Source organism: Lissotriton vulgaris, chromosome 3_1 (genome assembly GCF_964263255.1).
Source record: "Lissotriton vulgaris chromosome 3_1, aLisVul1.2, whole genome shotgun sequence".
Classification (NCBI taxonomy): Eukaryota; Metazoa; Chordata; class Amphibia; order Caudata; family Salamandridae; genus Lissotriton; species Lissotriton vulgaris.
Window position 1 is genome coordinate 301994639 of NC_141689.1, and position 17709 is coordinate 302012347.

General features: G+C 48.1%; 1 protein-coding gene across 3 annotated transcripts in view; it reads right to left on the reverse strand.

The window, feature by feature from the left end:
• The window catches only part of ZFR (zinc finger RNA binding protein), a 691036-nt gene that overhangs the window by 223734 nt on the left and 449593 nt on the right, over window positions 1-17709 (reverse strand). The window lies entirely within an intron of this gene.

Below are 17709 nucleotides of genomic sequence, written 5' to 3' on the forward strand. Positions count from 1 at the left end.
TATGGTGACCATGAAGTCCCCGCCTTGCAATTGAGGAACTACCTCTTGTAGGGAAGTCATTTTGAACTTTTGCGTTCTTATGAATCTGTTTAAGAATCTTAGGTCCAGGATGGGTCTCATCGTTTCGTCTACCTTTGTACCAGGAAGTAGGTTGAGTACACGCCCTTGTTCCTTTCTCTGTAAGGCACTGGTTCTATGGCCTGCTTTTGCAGGAGCTCCTTTGCTTCTTGAAGGAGCTCGAGCTCTTTCCTTGCTAGTGCCCTTCTTTTCAGCCTTCTGCTTGTTGGTTCCCCTTCCAGCTCTACACAGTACCCAAACTGTATGATGTTGAGTACCCATTTGTCTGAAGTTAATCTCTTCCACTCCTGGAAGAAGTGCTTTAGTCTTCCTCCCACTGGTCTTACATGCTTGCAGGTGTTTCATTCGCGTAACTCCTGTCTGTTGTGCATGTGCTCCACCCTGGGAGTTTTTGCTTGGGTGGGCACATGGAGCTTGATTAAGTCACTTAGAGGGTGGCTGTTGTCCCCCTCTACTATTCTGTCCACATCCATTCCCTCTCCCGCGAAAGGACTGTCCTCTTTGCTGGTATTGCCAGGGCTGCTTTTGTTGCCCTTGCTGTGTCTGGGTGTCTGCCTGGTGGGCTTGATGGAACGCCTGGTGCGATGTTCCTGGCTGGTTTCCTCCCCTTCCGTTAGGTCTTTGTGATGGGGTGCCTACCTCTGAACTGCAATGCCCCCATGGATCTTGCAGTCTCGTTACCCTTCTTCAGTTGGCTGAGCTTCTCATCTACTGGGGCCCCGAACAACGTCTCTCCGTTGAACGGGGTGTTAAGGATGCTGTGTTGCACTTCTGGCTTGAAGCCTGAAATCTTGAGCCAGGCTTGTCTCCTTTCCGTGATGCCCATCATCATGAATCTGCTGGAGGTGTCTGCTCCGTCCAGGGCAGTTTTGAGACACAAATTTGCCACATTCTTCCCCTCTTCAACAAGGTTTTCAGCTCTTTGCCTGAATTCCTGAGGCATGTTCTTTATTAACTGGCCCAGCTCTTCCAGGATCTGGTACTGGTGCCTGTTGAGCAGCGCGTTGAAATTTGCCATGCGCCAGTGCATTGCGGCATTCCGTTCAATTCTTCTCCCCACGAGGTCCATTCTCCTGCTTTCTTTGTCTGGAGGTAGCCCTGAAGTAGTAGGCACATTGGCCCTCTTCCTTGCAGTGGCCGCGATGATGGAGTCTGCCGAGCCCGAGCCCTGAATGTAGGGTGGGTCCTTGGAGGAATGTTTATACTTTTTCTCCGTCCTGGGAGTGACGGCTTTGCAGGTTCCTTGAAAGCCTCTTTCCCCTGTGCCATGACGCTTTCGAGGATGGGCAGGTACTGGCTCCTGGTTTGTGTGGGGAGCAGTGTCTCTAAAAGGAAGTCTGCCTTCTTCTCTTCGTCGAGTTTTACCTTGAAAACTGCAGCTGCATTTATGATGACTGTTGTAAATCCCAATGTCATCAGGCGGCGAGGTCCTCGAAGGATACGTGTCGACGCTTTCTTCCGGGCTCTTGGTGTAGACGTCTTGCCAATCTATTTCCTGAGTCTCTGAGGATGCAGACCCGAGGAGCGTCCTGCGGTCGTCGTCCCCTTCATAGTCGTAGTAGGAGGCCTCCTCTTCTTCTGGTTCGTCAAAGGCCTCGACGCTCTCAGACTGTCCTTCGACGTCGTAGTCCTCCTCCTCCGTTATCTCGACCATCTGTGGCTTAGGTTGTGTCAGGATCATGAAGTCTTTCATCCTGGCGTCGAATTCTTTCTTTCGCTGCAGGATGTTCTCCATCTCGGCCTCGAGTCGTCTCTTCTTTTTCTCCATTTCGGCAGCGTGGTCTTCGTCGAATGGTAGGCCGCTCTTGTCGGGGGACAGATCGGCTTCGAGCCGACCTCTGGCGTTGACAGTTTCGGTGCCGAGCTGAATTTTGGGTCATTTGTCGGTGCCGAAGTGCTCTTCGGGTCTTTTTCCCTCGGCGTCGAACGCTCTTTTTCGGGGACGTTTTTCGACGTCTTTTGCTGTTCTCCAGCTCTCGTCGCTGGGGAGTCCTTCTCAGAGGATCCGCTGGGCCTGGGAGTAGTCGCGGACGCCAAAGTCTTCAGCGTCGGCGCTTTCGAGGGTTTTCCCTCGTTTTTTCGAGACTCAGGGTCTCTGTAGCCAATCCCTTTTACTAGCGCCAAGAAACCGTTCGGTGCACGCTGCGCTTTATAAATGTTTTAAATTAGAAATAAATGAGAAATTAGCCATTTACAATGCCAATAGCTCAAACGCACCTAAAGGTTATTGCATTGCAAATGCTTGTTAATTTCTAAAGCCAGATCAAAAGACGTCCTACTCGATTTCTCAGGGTTTTGTTAGAAAAATGTGCAACCACCTTGCAGTCTGTAGCCTTATGAGATGGGTACAAACAATAAATGCAGTCTTTGTGAGGGTCCTCTTTATAAAGCCTTTTCTTGAAACATGTGTTACATTCTCTAAAGAGAGCCTTCTTAGCCATAGGCCAGTCAAAGATCTATATATACGTGAATACACCTTTAAAAGGTGGTGTGTGAGGAACGCGAGTCATGTGACCAAGAACAACCAGGGTTGTTCGAAACGCGTTATCCTCGATCGCTTGCTGTGCCGAAATAAACATCTAAAAAGGATTACGGGCTCGTCTGGATTCTGTTGAACTTACTGGAATTCTGTTGTTATATATATATATATATATATATATATATATATATATATATATATATATATATATTCACTGAAAAAACCATAGGTTTCACACCAGTTATAGTTAGGTGGAAATTTTACTCGCATAAAACCATTGAAATTCCCACGTTATAGTTAGTTGGACTCACTATAACTTGCACGTGCAATGCACTGCTGATGACGTCACATATTACATCACTCGGCCCCCGCTTGACGAATCCCCCCGAACTTTCAGGGAAGGACCGGAGCTCCGCGAGGCAAATTTGAGGAAATTTTCAGGCAGATTTCAGGCAATTGTTTTGAGTCCGTCACTTATTTTTATGGCCAACAATGACGAAAATGAGAAAATCCTCGAGTTGAGTATTCGATTGTTTATAAGGTTTAAGATGGTTCAAGAGTATGAAAAAGTATTATTTTTCGCTTAATGTCATCAAATGTAATTTACACCGTCCGTTTTGGAATTTTTGTTCGTGCTTGCAGCACGAAAAGTATTTTGTTTATTTTCATGAATGACAATGTGACCGCGACTGTATCACTTCTATACCAATGAGCATCCACTGACTCGTGACTAAGGGGAGGAGCCCCGAAACGCGTCGAGTGACTGATGTTTTGCTGTTCAAAACGCTAATAAATGAACTTTTGAGAAAAACGCCTATTGCGTCCGTACTTCATACTGTTCTTTGGAGTTTAGGACTTGTGTGTGGATACTTTGGGCTCGCTGCCCAGTACGGACCGCTGTTGCCAGAGGAGGGGCCATAGCGAGGTGCGGCAGCTGCTTGCACCATGAGGGATATATATATGTGTATAGATATATATAGTTATATATATATGGAAAATGCTACTTACCAGTATGCATCTGTTCTTGGCATGTAGAGCTGCAGAATCCTACATTTAGCAATAGATCGCCACCTGGTGTTGGGCTCGGATGATTGCAGGTTGTTGTTGTCTTCTTGGAAGAAGTCTTTTGTAGTCAAGAGATAGGCGACTCCTCCCTTGGACAATACTGTGCATGGTCTTCGACTCCATCTTCAGATTGTTTTTCGCCATGATGGGAAATGATGGAGTTAGTAGAAGTAAAGATAAAAAGGATGTCCATGCGTGTGCATCTAAGTAAGATAAGTACTGGAACGGATACAAGTCCCGGGGAGGCGGGAGGGCATGTAGGATTCTGCAGCTCTACATGCCAAGAACCGATGCATACTGGTAAGTAGCATTTTCCGTTCGAGGCATATGAGCTACAGATCCTACATTTAGCAACGATTGTGCAGCAGTGTCTCCCCTAGCGGTGGTCGCTTGTATCCATTGCAGCATACTGAAAAAGTGTTTTAAGGACAGCTTGGCCTACTGCAGCTTGCTTTGCACATAAACACAATAGTGTTTAGTGAAGGTGTGTATTGTAGACCATGTTGCTGCCTTGCATATATCCTCTAATGGTATGTTTCCTAAGAAAGCCATAGAGGCTCCTAGTTTGCGAGTGGAGTGTGCTCTAGGAGGAACGGTTAGTGTACATTTAGCCTTGTATTTATTTATTTTATTTTTAAAGTTTTATATAGCGCGAACAAGATCTTTGCAGATATCAGAGCGCTTTACAGAAACAGTAGGTCGGATAAGCGAGACTCTTACATCAATATGAGATTCCGTAGACAGTGCGTTGCAAGAATAGGGTATCAATCATACAAGAGTATACAGAGTAATAACAATCAAGAAACAATAATATGGAAGCAATACAATGTCTATACGGATAAGATTATAGCACCCCAGAGGGTGAGTAAGCACAATGTTGACAGTAAAGCAATAGTCAGTAGTGGGTGCGTTGCAGGATGTTGAGGCACTCAAGTCCTAGTGTACAAAGGTAAGTATTCAGACCGCTGATAATAAGGGAGCCAAATACTGTCATTGTTCCAATATCAATAGTGTTCAGGTGTATTTAGCCATAAGGATGGCCTTCACCTCTTTCTTGGAGTATAGTGGACGGGATGAGCCTGATTTCTGGCGGGAGTGCATTCCAGATCCTAGGTGCCATTCCAGAGAAGGAGCGTTTGTATGTTTTTTCCTTCCGGAATCTCCGTGGTTTCAGGAGGAGAGTGTTTGTGCTTCTGTTGGATCTTGAGCCTCCTGATATGGTCAGCTTATGAGAGAGGTAGTTGGGTGCCTTGTGGTGTACGGCCGAGTGTGTCATACAGGCAATTTTCAACTGAATTCTGGCTTCAATAGGCAGCCAGTTCAGGGCTTTTAAGTCAGGGGATATATGTGAGTGTTTTCTTGAGCCAGTGATGAGTCTCGCGGCCGCGTTCAGGGAGGCTCTTAGGGGAGCCGTTGTTGTCAGGGTGAGCCCGCTGAGAGCCACAATTCCGTAGTCTATGCGAGGAATGACTAAGGCTTGTACCACAGTTTGGAAGTCCTTGGGTGGTAGGAAGGGTTTGAGTTTTCTCAGCGTGTTGATTTGGAAGTTGGCTCCTTTAGTTGCTATGCTAATATGCTGCTGCATGTCGAGATTGCAGTCCAATGTGATGCCAAGGGATTTCGCTGAGTCCACGATGGTGGGTTGGACATTGAGTGCGGTTAAATGATTGAGCCAGGTTTGGGTGATGGCCTTTTTCGCAGGAGGAGAGATCAGAAGGAACTCAGTTTTCAGAGCATTTAGTTTGAGGTGATTGACGGCCAGCCAAGCTTGGGTGTTTCTTAGTGTGGCATTCAACAGATTGATGTCTTCAGGGGATTGAAGCTTGAGGTAGAGCTGGGTGTCATCGGCGTACATATGGAAATGTACCTTAGAAGATTGAAGCAAGGAGGTGAGTGGTTCCATGACGAGGTTGAACAAAGTGGGGGATAGGGAGGAACCTTGCGGAACGCCCAGTGTTACTGGCACAGGCGAGGACAGTGCGTTGTTGATCTTGAACCTCTGTGAACGGTTGTGTAGAAAGGACGTGAACCATTTGAGAACCGTCCCGGATATGCCCATTCTGGTATTTAGGAGCTCCAGAAGATTCTCGTGTTTGACCGTATCGAATGCTGAAGAAAGGTCAAGGAGGATGAGGAGGCAAGACTCATTGTGATCAAGGATTTGGAGGGCATCATCTATTATGTGTGTCATGGCCGTTTCCGTGCTATGCTTTGCTCTGAATCCGGATTGGTGAGAGTTGAGGAGGTCAAACTGCTCAATGTGTTTTGTCAGTTGGAGTTGTACGCATTTTTCTAACAGTTTTGCTAGAGTGGTGATATTGGTGATAGGACGATAGTTGTTTGGGTCGGCCGGGTCAGCTGTGGGTTTCTTGAGTATAGGCGTGACTTGCCCAATCTTGAGGGAGTCTGGGATGAGCCCTTGTTGCAGGGAACAGTTGATGATTTTAGTCCAGAGTGGGAGGAACAGGGGGGTGAGGACTTTAACAGCATTGGCAGGTAGGGGATCTGTGTGATGATTGGCGGGTTTCAAGGTGACCAGCAGCTTGTGAATTGATTCTTCGGAATAGGTGTCGAAGGACGTCCATGAAGCGTTGTTTTTAGCATGAGTGTTAGTTATGCATATGGAGCCGGCGAATCGACTTACGTCCTTGATGAGATCGCTTCTTATAGTGTCGTTCTTTTGCTTGAAGAAAGCGGAGAAGTCTTCGCAACTTGGGATAGCCTTTGTTAAGTTGTTGGGTTGTGGTGGTTGCGTTTTGGTTTGGGTTTTGACTAACTCGAACAGTTTTTTTGGTCGGTTTTTAGCTTGATCCAGCTGTTGGCTAAAGAATATTGATTTCGAGCGTTTGATTTTTCTGAAGTAGGTGTTTCTCTTACTCTTAAGCATTCTAAGGTTCAGTGCTGAGGGGTCCGATCTCCACGCGCGCTCAGCTAAGCGCATCACACGTCTGTCTTCATTGAGTCTGCCATCGTACCATGGGTTCGAGTTCTTGGTGGAGACTTTCTCCAATTGCAAGGGTGCGGCTTCATTGATTATTGTAGACATGGAGTCTAAGTAGAGGTTAGTCAATGAATGCACATCAGTGACGTCCGTTGGGGGAAGAAGGAGCCTGCCTGTGTGGGCAGGCAAGGACTTTGGGTTAAGGTTCTTCAGGTCCCTCTTCCAAATCTTGGTTTTGGCAGGTTGCGCCGGGTTAAGTTTGACTTTTTCATTGATGAAGAAGGTGATGATGTGGTGGTCTGACCAGTCACATGGTTCGATTGCGACTAGTTGGGTAGAGTCTTCTTTGGCGATGATAAGGTCAATGATAGAGCCTTTTTCATGTGTCGGACCGTTGCAGATTTGGGTGAGGTCAAGTGCGTCGAGGAACGTCTTAAGGCACTTCACCACAGTGTCTTTCTGGTCATTCCAGTGGAGGTTGAAGTCTCCCAGGTAAATTTGATTGAGCTGTCGACCGGCATTGGTGGATATCATGTCCATTAGTTGTTGGGTGAAGATGAAGTTATCACCGGGTGGGTGGTAAACAACATGAAGGGAGCACACAGGTTTGCCCTCACTAGAGATCTCAAGGCAGATGAGTTCGCAGGAGGAGAGAGAGGGGGAGGGGCCTTCAGTGACAGCTAGGTTGCTCCTGTAGATGCATGCAATGCCCCCGCCCGTCTTGCCATTCCCATTGAGTCTAATAATGCGATAGTTGGGGGGGGGGACTAGTATGTCCATTATGGGTGTGGATGTTTCAGTTAACCACGTTTCAGTCAGGATGGCTAGATCAATGCCCCTTGATAAGATGAGCTCCGCGACGCCAGAGGAGTGTCTCCGGGCTGATCTGCAGTTGAGCAGGATACACTTTAGTCTAGGGGTGAGGAGGGTGGGGGAATGTTCTAAGGAGAGGGGGATATTTTTGGGATTACAAGGGACAGAACTTCTGTCGTTCAGTGTGGGTGGCCTGAGGGGATTTGTGGGAATCGTGGGTATGGGGAGGTGTGTTGTGGGTGCGCGTTTTGTGGGACCTGGGCCATAGGAGCAGAGTAGATTGTGTAAGTCTCGGCCCGAAAGGGTGTTTAGGGTGCGACGGGGACGGCCGGAGGCCTTACGATCAGGGATAGAGGGCCAACGCGGGGAGAGCAAGGTGGAACGGTTTGAGGGGCGAATGGAGTCCTGGTTGGGCGGGGAAGAGTAGGGTAGTGGGTGCCTGGGGTGTGTGAGAAGAAGTTCTTTGATGGTATGGAGCTCTTCCTTGACTTGTAGGAGGGTGGAGATGATCGTGTCCAGTGTTGGATTGGGTATGGAGTTGGAAGTGAGAGCAGTGGGTGAGTGTTTGAGTCGGGTAATGGGGTGGGAACTGGGTCGAATGTGACGTGATGTGCGCGTAATGGAGCAGGGCTCTGCGGTCCGAGTAGGTGGGGTAGCGTTCGAAGGATGAGAGAGTTTGGGAACAGGGGGCGGGGATGAGGACAGGGGGCGGTTGATAGCGTGCGTGATGGCGCTTGTGGTAGGCGGTTTGAGTGAGTTGAGGGATGAATGTAGACTGGAGGGGGAAGGAGTGACAATAGGGGGGTGGGGGCTAAGAATGGGAGGGGATAAAGGATAAGGGGTTATGTTGAGGGAGGTGGTGTGTTCCGTGAGTCTGGCCGATGGGGTGGGGTAGTGGGGAGTTAGAGTGGGGGGGGAGAGAGGGTGAGGGTTGGTCATGTCGCGGGACGCGGGAGGTATGCTTAAGGTGGTGGAGGTGGGTTCTGCGCGACTTGTGTGAGGAGAGGGGTGGGGAATAAGGAGGGTGGGGGTATTGGTGATGAGTGAAGGGGGATGATAATCGCCCGTGCATGAGGGGTGTGGGGAAGTGGGATCGGATGGGTGAACGATTACAGCAGCATCTGCGACGTTCGCAGAGGTTGTGTGGTGGGGGGTGAGGAGGGTGGGGATAACCGGAGTGAGCAAAGGGGGGTGATCTTCGCTAGTGCATGGAGGAATTTGGGGGATATGAACGGGTGGTATGCAATGGGAGGTATGATCAGGAGGGTGACTGATTGCCGCGGATTGGGGAGGGGAGAGCTGTGAGATGTTCCTCAGCTGTGATGGGGTGCGGCTGGTGTATATGGGGGAGAGGTGTATGTCTGTGATTGAGAGGTGTGGGGCAGCTACAATAGGTCGGTGGGTGATTAAGGTGCAGGGTGTAGAGGGGGAGAGATCTATGTCTGTGCTTAAGGAGTGTGGGGTAGCTACAGAAGGTTGGTGGGTTATTAAGGTGCAGGGGGTAGTGGAGAGGTGCGTGCCGTTTTGGAGCTGAGCTATGTTAGCTGGGTTGTGATTGGAGGCTGTGCGTTTGGGGATGAGAGGACTGGGGGTGCTGTGAGTGGGGGTTCGTGGATTGGAGAGGTGCTGTTTGAAGGTGGGGAACATGTTGTCTAGTAGTTCCAGGTTCCTGTCTGTGGATTGAATTAGGACAATCCCGTTATTGTAGATGGTGATGGTGGTTCTGCCTGGGAAGAGTTGAGATGGTGTGATGGAGAGTGTTGAGCCATGAGCGGATTTCCTGGTAGAGGAGACGGTGAGTAAGGTGCAGAACACTTTTCTCCATTGGACTCTTCGTGTGGTGTGGAAGATGATGTCAATATTCATGGATCCATTCACCGATGAGAAATAGGTGTCGACAAAGGAGGTTTCAGGGTGGGTCCTAAGGAAGTTATGTTTAAAGCGCTTAGCGGCTTTTTTGTTGGGTAATGGTGGGTAGATGATTTTATATGTGTGTTTGCCGATGAGATCCATGTTGGGTATAGGTAGGCGTAGGAGGGTGTACAATAATAACAAAAGCAAAAGACAAGTGCAAAAAAAAAAAAAATTACATGTAACGATAGTGACAATGGTGAGCAGACGGAGTATATGAGGTAGCAGTCGGAATCAAGAGTGACCTTAGTGACATTAGGGAGCAATCAAAATTTATGAGGTATCAATCGGTACGTCCCAAGAGAAAGTGAACTGGGTGCAGGTTACACAAGTGTATAAGATACAAGTAAAAATATAATAGTGATATGCGAGGTAGCATTTACATTAGTGCGCCATCAGAGTACATGAGGTAGCAGTTGGTGCGTCACAAAGAGAAAGTGAATTGGGTGCAGGTTATAGGTGTACAAGATACAAGTAAAAATATAATATAGATAAAACATTGTCTAAACATTAACAAAGGCAAAAACATAGTCTTCAACACAAGAGGTAGTGGATATACATTGGTATGAACCCAAATAAAGAGGTAGCAGCCTGTGTGTTACATAGGAAAGTGAACAGAGCGCCAGCTACAAAAATGTCTAACAGACCGGTAAAGGTATAATACTGCAAAAATGTCAAAAAGACAGGTAGAGGTATAATACTGCAGGAGAGAGCAGGCATTATGTTACTAGTTAACATAATACAACTAGAGATATAGTATTGCCATACAAGAAGGTAGACACTATCCAGAAAATGGTGTAAACCCCGGCTATCCACCCGAGAGAGAGACTAGGCAAAGATGGCCGCCCCATATGAGGAGAAGAGACAGTAGTCCTCTTTTTATTATTGTGGCTTTGTGAGAAGGGAGGGCAGTTTCGTTTTCAAGCTAGCCCAGTTCCTGAGTTGCTGTGAGGGAGTCTTATCTTGCAGGGGCCTCGTGGGCATCTGAAGGCACAGGAGGTGATTTATTGCCTTTCTTTCTAGCACCCCGCCATTTTGAACAAAGGGTTGTGCAAAAGTACAAGCGATGGTCAAGAGAAGTACCTTTTTTGTGAAGCAGCCCGTCAGTTAGTGCTCAGTTCCAGATGTATGACCTTTTTTTGTGTAGCAGCCCGTCAGTTAGTTAGTGGGGGGGCGCCTCGTCCACTGCCGCCCCCGAATCTCCGCGGTTTCCTGGTGCATCAAACAGCGTCCCCGAGCCCCTCCACTGCCCTCAAGGCTGTGGGAATCCTCTGATGTGGGGCGGGGGGCAATCGTGAACTGTAGGCACCGGAGACCTGCTCCCAAGGTCCCGGTGGCAGCCGGTGGGGGGGGGGGGGGGGGGGGGTGGGGGGGGGGGACGCAGGGGGCCACACAAGCAGAGGAGGAATCACCGCTCTTGCCTGCAGGGTGCTTTGAGCCCTTGTGCCGCAGCCCCTTCCGTCACACCCGACGGCGCTGTGTGTTTCCCTCTGGTCTCGCTGCTCGACTAGGGACTCCACTCCGGTGGTTCCCCGAGCAGCGTCTCCACCCTCCCTCCCTCTCACCTCCGGCCTCCAAGGGTCCGATGTAGCGAGGGACAGGTTCAGCCGAGTGAGCCTCTTGTGATAGCAGATTTGAATACACTTAACAATCCATCTAGCAATACCTCCTTTAGAGATCGGATTGCCTTTTTGTGGGGGAGAGAAGGATACAAATAGTTGTTTTGTTTTCCTGAATGATTTAGTTCTGTCTGTGTAATATAGTAGAGCTCTTCTAACGTCTAGGGTGTGTAAAGCTCTTTCTGCAACAGAGTCCGGTTTTTGAAAAAACACTGGTAACTCTACTGATTGATTTAGGTGAAAAGGAGTAATCACTTTTGGTAGGAATTTTGGATTAGGTCTAAGAACAACTTTGTTAGGATGTATTTGAAAAAATGGTTCTTTTGTTGTGAATGCTTGGATTTCACTAACTCTTCTGAGAGAGGTAATGGCAACAAGGAAAGCAGTTTTCCATGGTAGAAATTGTAGTTCACATTTGTGTAACGGTTCAAAGGGGGGGTCCCATGAGTCTTGTAAGGACTACATTTAGGTTCCATACTGGAGCAGGTGGTAACCTGGGTGGGATTATTCTTTTTAATCCTTCCATAAATGCTTTTATTGCAGGTACTCTAAATAGAGATAGACGTTGTCTATTTTGTAAATATGCTGCAATAGCTGCTAAATGCAGGCGTATGGAAGAGTAAGTCAAATTGGACCTTTGTAAATGTAGAAGGTAGCAAATTATATTTTGGATGGAAACGTCCAAAGGATCAATGTGATTGTTGTTACAGTATATTGCAAATCGTTTCCACTTAGCAGCATAGCATGCTCTGGTAGTGGGTCTTCTAGCTTCTTTAATTATATCCATACAGTCTGGTGGTAGGTTTAAGTAACCAAACTCTAGGACTTCAGGAGCCAGATTGCCAAATTCAGTTGGCTAGGTTCTGGGTGTCTTATTTCTCCATGGTTCTATGTTAACAGGGATGGCGTGAGCTGTAATTTTTGATGTGGAACCATTGAGAGATCTAGTAGCGTGGTGAACCACGGTTGACGTGCCCATGTTGGGGCCACTAGTATCAGTTTGAGGGACTGTTGTCTGAGCTTGCGTACTACTAGTGGAATGAGTGGGAGAGGCGGAAAAGTGACGCAAATCTGCCTGACCAATTCATCCATATTGCATTCCCTCCGACCGTGGGTGTGGAAACCTGGCGGCGAAGGTTGGACATTTTGCGTTCTCGTGGGTGGCAAACAGGTCTATTTGTGGATGCCCCCACATTTGAAAGAATGGTTGAAGTACTTGTGGGTGCAACTCCCATTTGTGAATCTGTTGAGATTGCCGACTTAACAGGTCTGCTATCTGCTTGTGAATCCCTGGAAGGTGTTCCACTGTCAGATGTATGTTTTGAGGAATGGCCCATCTCCAAATGTTCTGTGCAAGTTGGGACAGTTGCAGAGAGTGTGTGTCCCCCCACTCCCCTGTTTTTGTATGTAGTACATGGCTGTCATATTGTCCGTTCGGACTAAGACAGCTTTGTTCTGGATTTGTACGTGAAAAGTTTTGAGTGCCAGGAAAATTGCTAGCAGCTCTAGGTGGTTGATGTGGAACGGTTTCTGTTGATTGTTCCACTGACCTTGTGTGGTATAATGCAGTAGATGGGCTCCCCATCCTGTGAGGGATGCATCTGTCGTGAGCACTACTTGTGGAACAGGTTCTAGGAACGGCCGTCCCTTTATCAAATTTTTGGTGTTCCACCATTGTAGAGAGCGATATGTACGGCTGTCCACCAACACAAGATCTGTAAGCTGACCTTGAGCCTGATTCCACTGTTGTGCTAGACATTCCTGTAGTGGACGCATTTGCAGTCTTGCGTGGGGAACTATGAAGATGCAAGACGCCATCATCCCTATTAATTTCATGAACACTCTGGCTTGTAGAGAGTGCTGGCATTGAAAAAGGGAGACTAAGTTCTGAATACTTTGAATCCTGGCTTGACTGGGATAGGCTTGAGCTACTGATGTGTTTATAGTAGCTCCTAGATATTGATTAACGTGCGAAGGCTCTAGGTGCGACTTTGTGTAGTTTATCGTAAAACCTAAGTTGTGCAGTGTTTGAATTGTTTGCTTTGTGTGTTGTGCACACTGGTTGTACGATCTTGCCTTTATGAGCCAGTCGTCTAGGTAGGGGAAGACATGTATTTGTTGTCTTCAGAGATGTGCTGCCACTACTGCTAAGCACTTTGTAAACACTCGTGGTGCTGTTGTAACCCCGAATGGAAGGACTTTGAACTGATAGTGTTGTCCTTGTATGACAAACCTTAAATACTTCCTGTGCACAGGATGTATTGGAATGTGAAAATAGGCGTCCTTTAGGTCTACTGTGGACAGAAAATCTCCCTGTTGTAGTAATGGGAGTACCTGTTGTAAAGTGATCATGTGAAAATGATCTGATTGAATGTAGTGATTGAGTGGCCCGAGGTCGATAATTGGTCTTAAAGTCCCGTCTTTCTTTGGAATTAGGAAGTACAGTGAGTAGACTCCTGTTCCTTGTTCTTGTAATGGAACTACTTGAATAGCATCTTTTTCTAGGAGTGCTAGAACTTCCTGTTGAAGCAGAGTTATGTGTTCTGCAGACATTGGACTCTGCCTGGGTGGTATGTTTGGAGGAGTTGCTGTGAGTTCTAGGCAGTAGCCATGTTGGATAATTTGTCTTACCCACCTGTCTGTTGTGATGGAGTACCAGACAGGTAGGAACTGTGAGAGTCTGCCCCCCACAGGAGTGGAGTGCTGTAGGGGAGGCAGAGGGAAGTCATTGTTTAGCAGCGGAAGAGGAGCGGTTGGTGTTACTGTAGGAGAGTAGGGTCTGCAATCCTATGATCACCCAGATTTTTTGCTTTTGTTTCACTGGTTTACGACTTTCTCTGGCTGTGGGCCTGCCAATCAGACCCACAGCCTGGCTGTTCTCTTTCTAAATTACCTCATGTACCCTAGGTGCATCTACCAATTGGTACTGGGCCACCTTATCAGACCCTGTAACTCAGGGCATAGGTGTACCCAGGGCTGCCAGGGGCTGCAGCATGTATTATGCCACCCCTGGCTGGCCTCCTAAATTTGACACAACTGGCTGCATGACAGCTGGGGCAAAGTCGTGTAATCACCCTTTGCTGTAGGTGTAGTATACCTATACCTAACCCTAAAATGGACACACAGATTCCTATCAGTCACTCCTATGGCAGGCCTTGACAATCCTGAAGGCAGAGTGCTTGGAATCGTGTGAGATGGTGCTCTGGCACGAGCTGAGCCTGTTGGCAGCTTGCGGAATCAAGTCCTAATAGCTGTTCCATGATATCGCATACCATATACTCTTAAGTGCATTATAATCCTCGCGGTTAAATGCTATCTTTGGTATTGCTTTATCAAAACATGTCGAGTAAGGTGTCATACGAATTGGAATACTAACCCCTCGCCAATTCTGGCGACGGGGTTAGCATTCCACCCTTCTAGAGGGACACGACATGTATGTAACTGTGAACCCCGGTTAAAGTTAACTGAAGCCTCAGCTCCACAAAATGGATGCTGCCACCACAGACACGAGTCTGACCCCCTGCAGCTGGGAGTCCTTCCAGCGAGGGGAGCCTGGACAAAGGGTTTCCTGTCAGGGGCGGTGCTAGCACCGTCCCAGACATGGTTTTGTGTATCCTGGGTAGGCAGGGCTTTACAGGAAGGTGACTGCTGAGTGGCACCCCGGTGCTCACTACGCATAGGCCGGTCTGAACCAGTTCCAGGGGCACACCAGCCCCTGGCCTGGGGAAGTCCAGCATGGCTGAGGGGTGTAACCACCCCCCACCTAGTCCCACCCATAGGCAGGACCTAGTCACCGGGTCAGCCCCCTTTTTTAGTATAAAGATGGGAGCGGGCCCCCTGTTAAAATTAGATCATCTTTGGAATCAAGATACCACTTTCTTCGAAAGGACTTCACGATTTCTTCTTCAAGATTCTCCCTTGTGGCTAAGGAGTAGTCACCCTGCATCAAGCGGGCACCATCCTAAAGAACACTGCGGTCTGCTGCAAGTCCTTCATCACGAATCCGACGACCCAGCTCGACGAGACCCGGCTTCCCTGGCACCTCTGACCTCTACTCACCTCTACAGCCAAGCTGAGAACCGTGAGTGCGACGAGACCTCAAGGGACCGACGATCGCCAAGACTGCACGACATCTTTACTGCAAGCCCACCGTGTCCTCCACTGGTGAGTGCTTTGGGGTCCGAGAAGCCCCGACCCTGCGCAGCTCCAGCACCCAAGATCAGCCCCCCTGCATCTCCACGATCGGCGTGGGGCCCTTCTGCTGTTTGCTGTGCACCGCGTTGTTTGGCTACTAGCCGGCTGGCTTGTGGCCTTCTGAACGACGCCCAACGACTTCACGACTGCTGGTCTGGTTGCTCCAGGCTGGCCCTTGCTTCCTTGTTCAAGAGAGGCACCCCGGACCCTCCTGGTCCACTCCAGACGCCATTTTAGGTCCACCGCGTGGGCTTGAATTTGCCAAGGCTTTGTTGCCCAATCCTGGGTCCAGCGACGCCGACAGCTTCCATCTTCGTGGGACAGCTCGATCCTCCATCCTGGTCGCCGACAACGCCTCCTGGTCCGTGAGATCTTCGAGTCAAGCGTCACCCACTCACCTAGTCGAGGTGGCTACCATCCGGTGCCCTCCTGGTGCCCACTGACTACTGGCTAGTAGTCTTGAACTTGGTCCCCTCTGCTTTCAGGTGTCATCTATCTTCGAGATCCAGGCTTGGATCCAACTGAACTTTCTTCACTGGTCACCGGCCAGCATCTTTTCTTCCGGCTCCTGGTCCGTCTACGAGGATTCCCGACGTCTTTTCAGACCTATGCAGCTGCAGCCCCTGGGCTAGGTAACTTCGGCATTTCGGTGCCCCAGCATAGCCTCACTATCCAAGGGTCAGAATCTACTTTCGTTTTCTCCCTACCAGGTCGGGTTCGCCCGAGAACACTAACTTTCTAATTCCTAGCTACCATAGACTTTTGTCCCGCATCTCGCGTGAGAGTGCACACACTGCACCCGAGTCCCCTAGGCCTCCTAGAAGTAATCTAACGATTCCCTAGTCAAGTCCTAGCGATTCCAAAAGCTATTAGTACTGTACTTACCTGCTAGTAATTTCGCATTCCACTTTCAGAGTATATGGTTTTCCGTGCCCCTCGGGCATTTGTATATACTGTGCTAACTTAAGTATTTTTGTAAGAGTTTTGGTTTGTGCTTAGTACCCTGTCCTCATAAAGAGTACAGGGCTGTTGTGATCTTTAAATAAATAACTGTTTATTTTCATAACACTTGTGTGGTGTCCTTTCACTTGGTATTCAAGGGGTATATGTGTGGTAAACAGCTGGCTTAACACGCCCTCTCGAGTCTTTAGCCTTAGACTGCTCGTATCCACGCTACTAGGATAGCTGGTCTATAAGGTTGACTTACAACCAATCATCAATAAGGGTTGCTGGACTGATACATAGTGTTCACTAGAATAGTGAGCACTGCATATCAGGCCACCTTCTCACAGTTACTACCTCTACCTCTTCCTTTGTTGTTATTGCCTCTGTATCCTCCTCTAAAAAATTCTCTATTAGAGGAGGTCTGCGTGTGTGTTTTAAAAGACGATGTTGTGTCTGCGCCGGTTTGTTTGGAGCCTCCTCTATAAGAGGAGCGGCGAAAGGAACCTCTAGCTTGGGTGTATTGTAACGCCCCCATAGACTTGGCGGTATCTGTGTCCTTCATCTTTTCTTATGTGTTATCTACCTCCGGCCCGAACAATTGGTTCTGATTAAAGGGCTGGTTCAGAATGGTAGTTTGTACCTCTGGTTTAAAACCTGCGATGCGTAACCACGCATGACGTCTGAGAATAACACTAGTGTTTACTGCTCTGGATGCTGAGTCAGCTACATCTAGTAAACATTTAAGTGAGGCATTTGAAATTAATTTGCCTTCTTGTAAAAGCTCCGCTGCTAGATCTTTGTGTTGATCTGGTAGGTGTTCCATTAACTTTTCTAGTTGATCGTAATGGGCCCTGTTGTAGCGTGAGAGTAAAGCCTGTGTGTTTGCTATGCGCCATATGTTTGTTGCTTGTGCAGCAATTTGTTTCCCTGACGCATCAATGAACTTGGAATCTTTGTCAGTAGAGGGTGTGTCCCCAGAAGTTTGAGAATTGGCCCTTTTGCGCGCATTAGACACTACCAAGGAGTCTAGTGGCAGATGACCTTTAATGTATACTGGATCAGCTGGTGCTGGCCTATACTTTTTCTCGATTCTAGGATTTAACACCCTACACCTTACTGGATCTTTAAAAATCTCTGGAGCATGTGTTATGACTCCCTTAATCATTGGTAGTATTTGAGTAGACCTTTGTGACTATTCGAAAGTGTCTAACAAGAAGTCCTCCTCAAGGTCATCAGAGTGCATGGGAACCCCATAGTAAAGTGCAGCTCTGTTTAACACATGATTAAAGCCAACACTGTCGTCTGTAGGGGAAGGTTTTGTTGGGTAGTACTGAGGATCAGGGATGTCTGGTGCATTATTTGGTGAAAAATTGTATGCATCCTCATCATCCTTAGGGTAATCTGTGTTAGCCTCCTCATCTAAAGGGTATGTATGTGTTTCTGGAACATCATCCCCCCCACCCAGATCATACTCCTCATCAGTGTGGTGTGATGATGCAGGAGTGTGAATAGGAGAATTTATAGGTTGATATGGAGTAACAGGAGAGGAAGAAGGTGAAGGAGAGGAAGGGTGCATTGGAGAAGTTGCACAGTCCTTTTTGGCAGGGACCACAGGTGTAAGTGGTGTTTCTGCTGGTCTCTTATGAGGAATTGCTTCCACATGT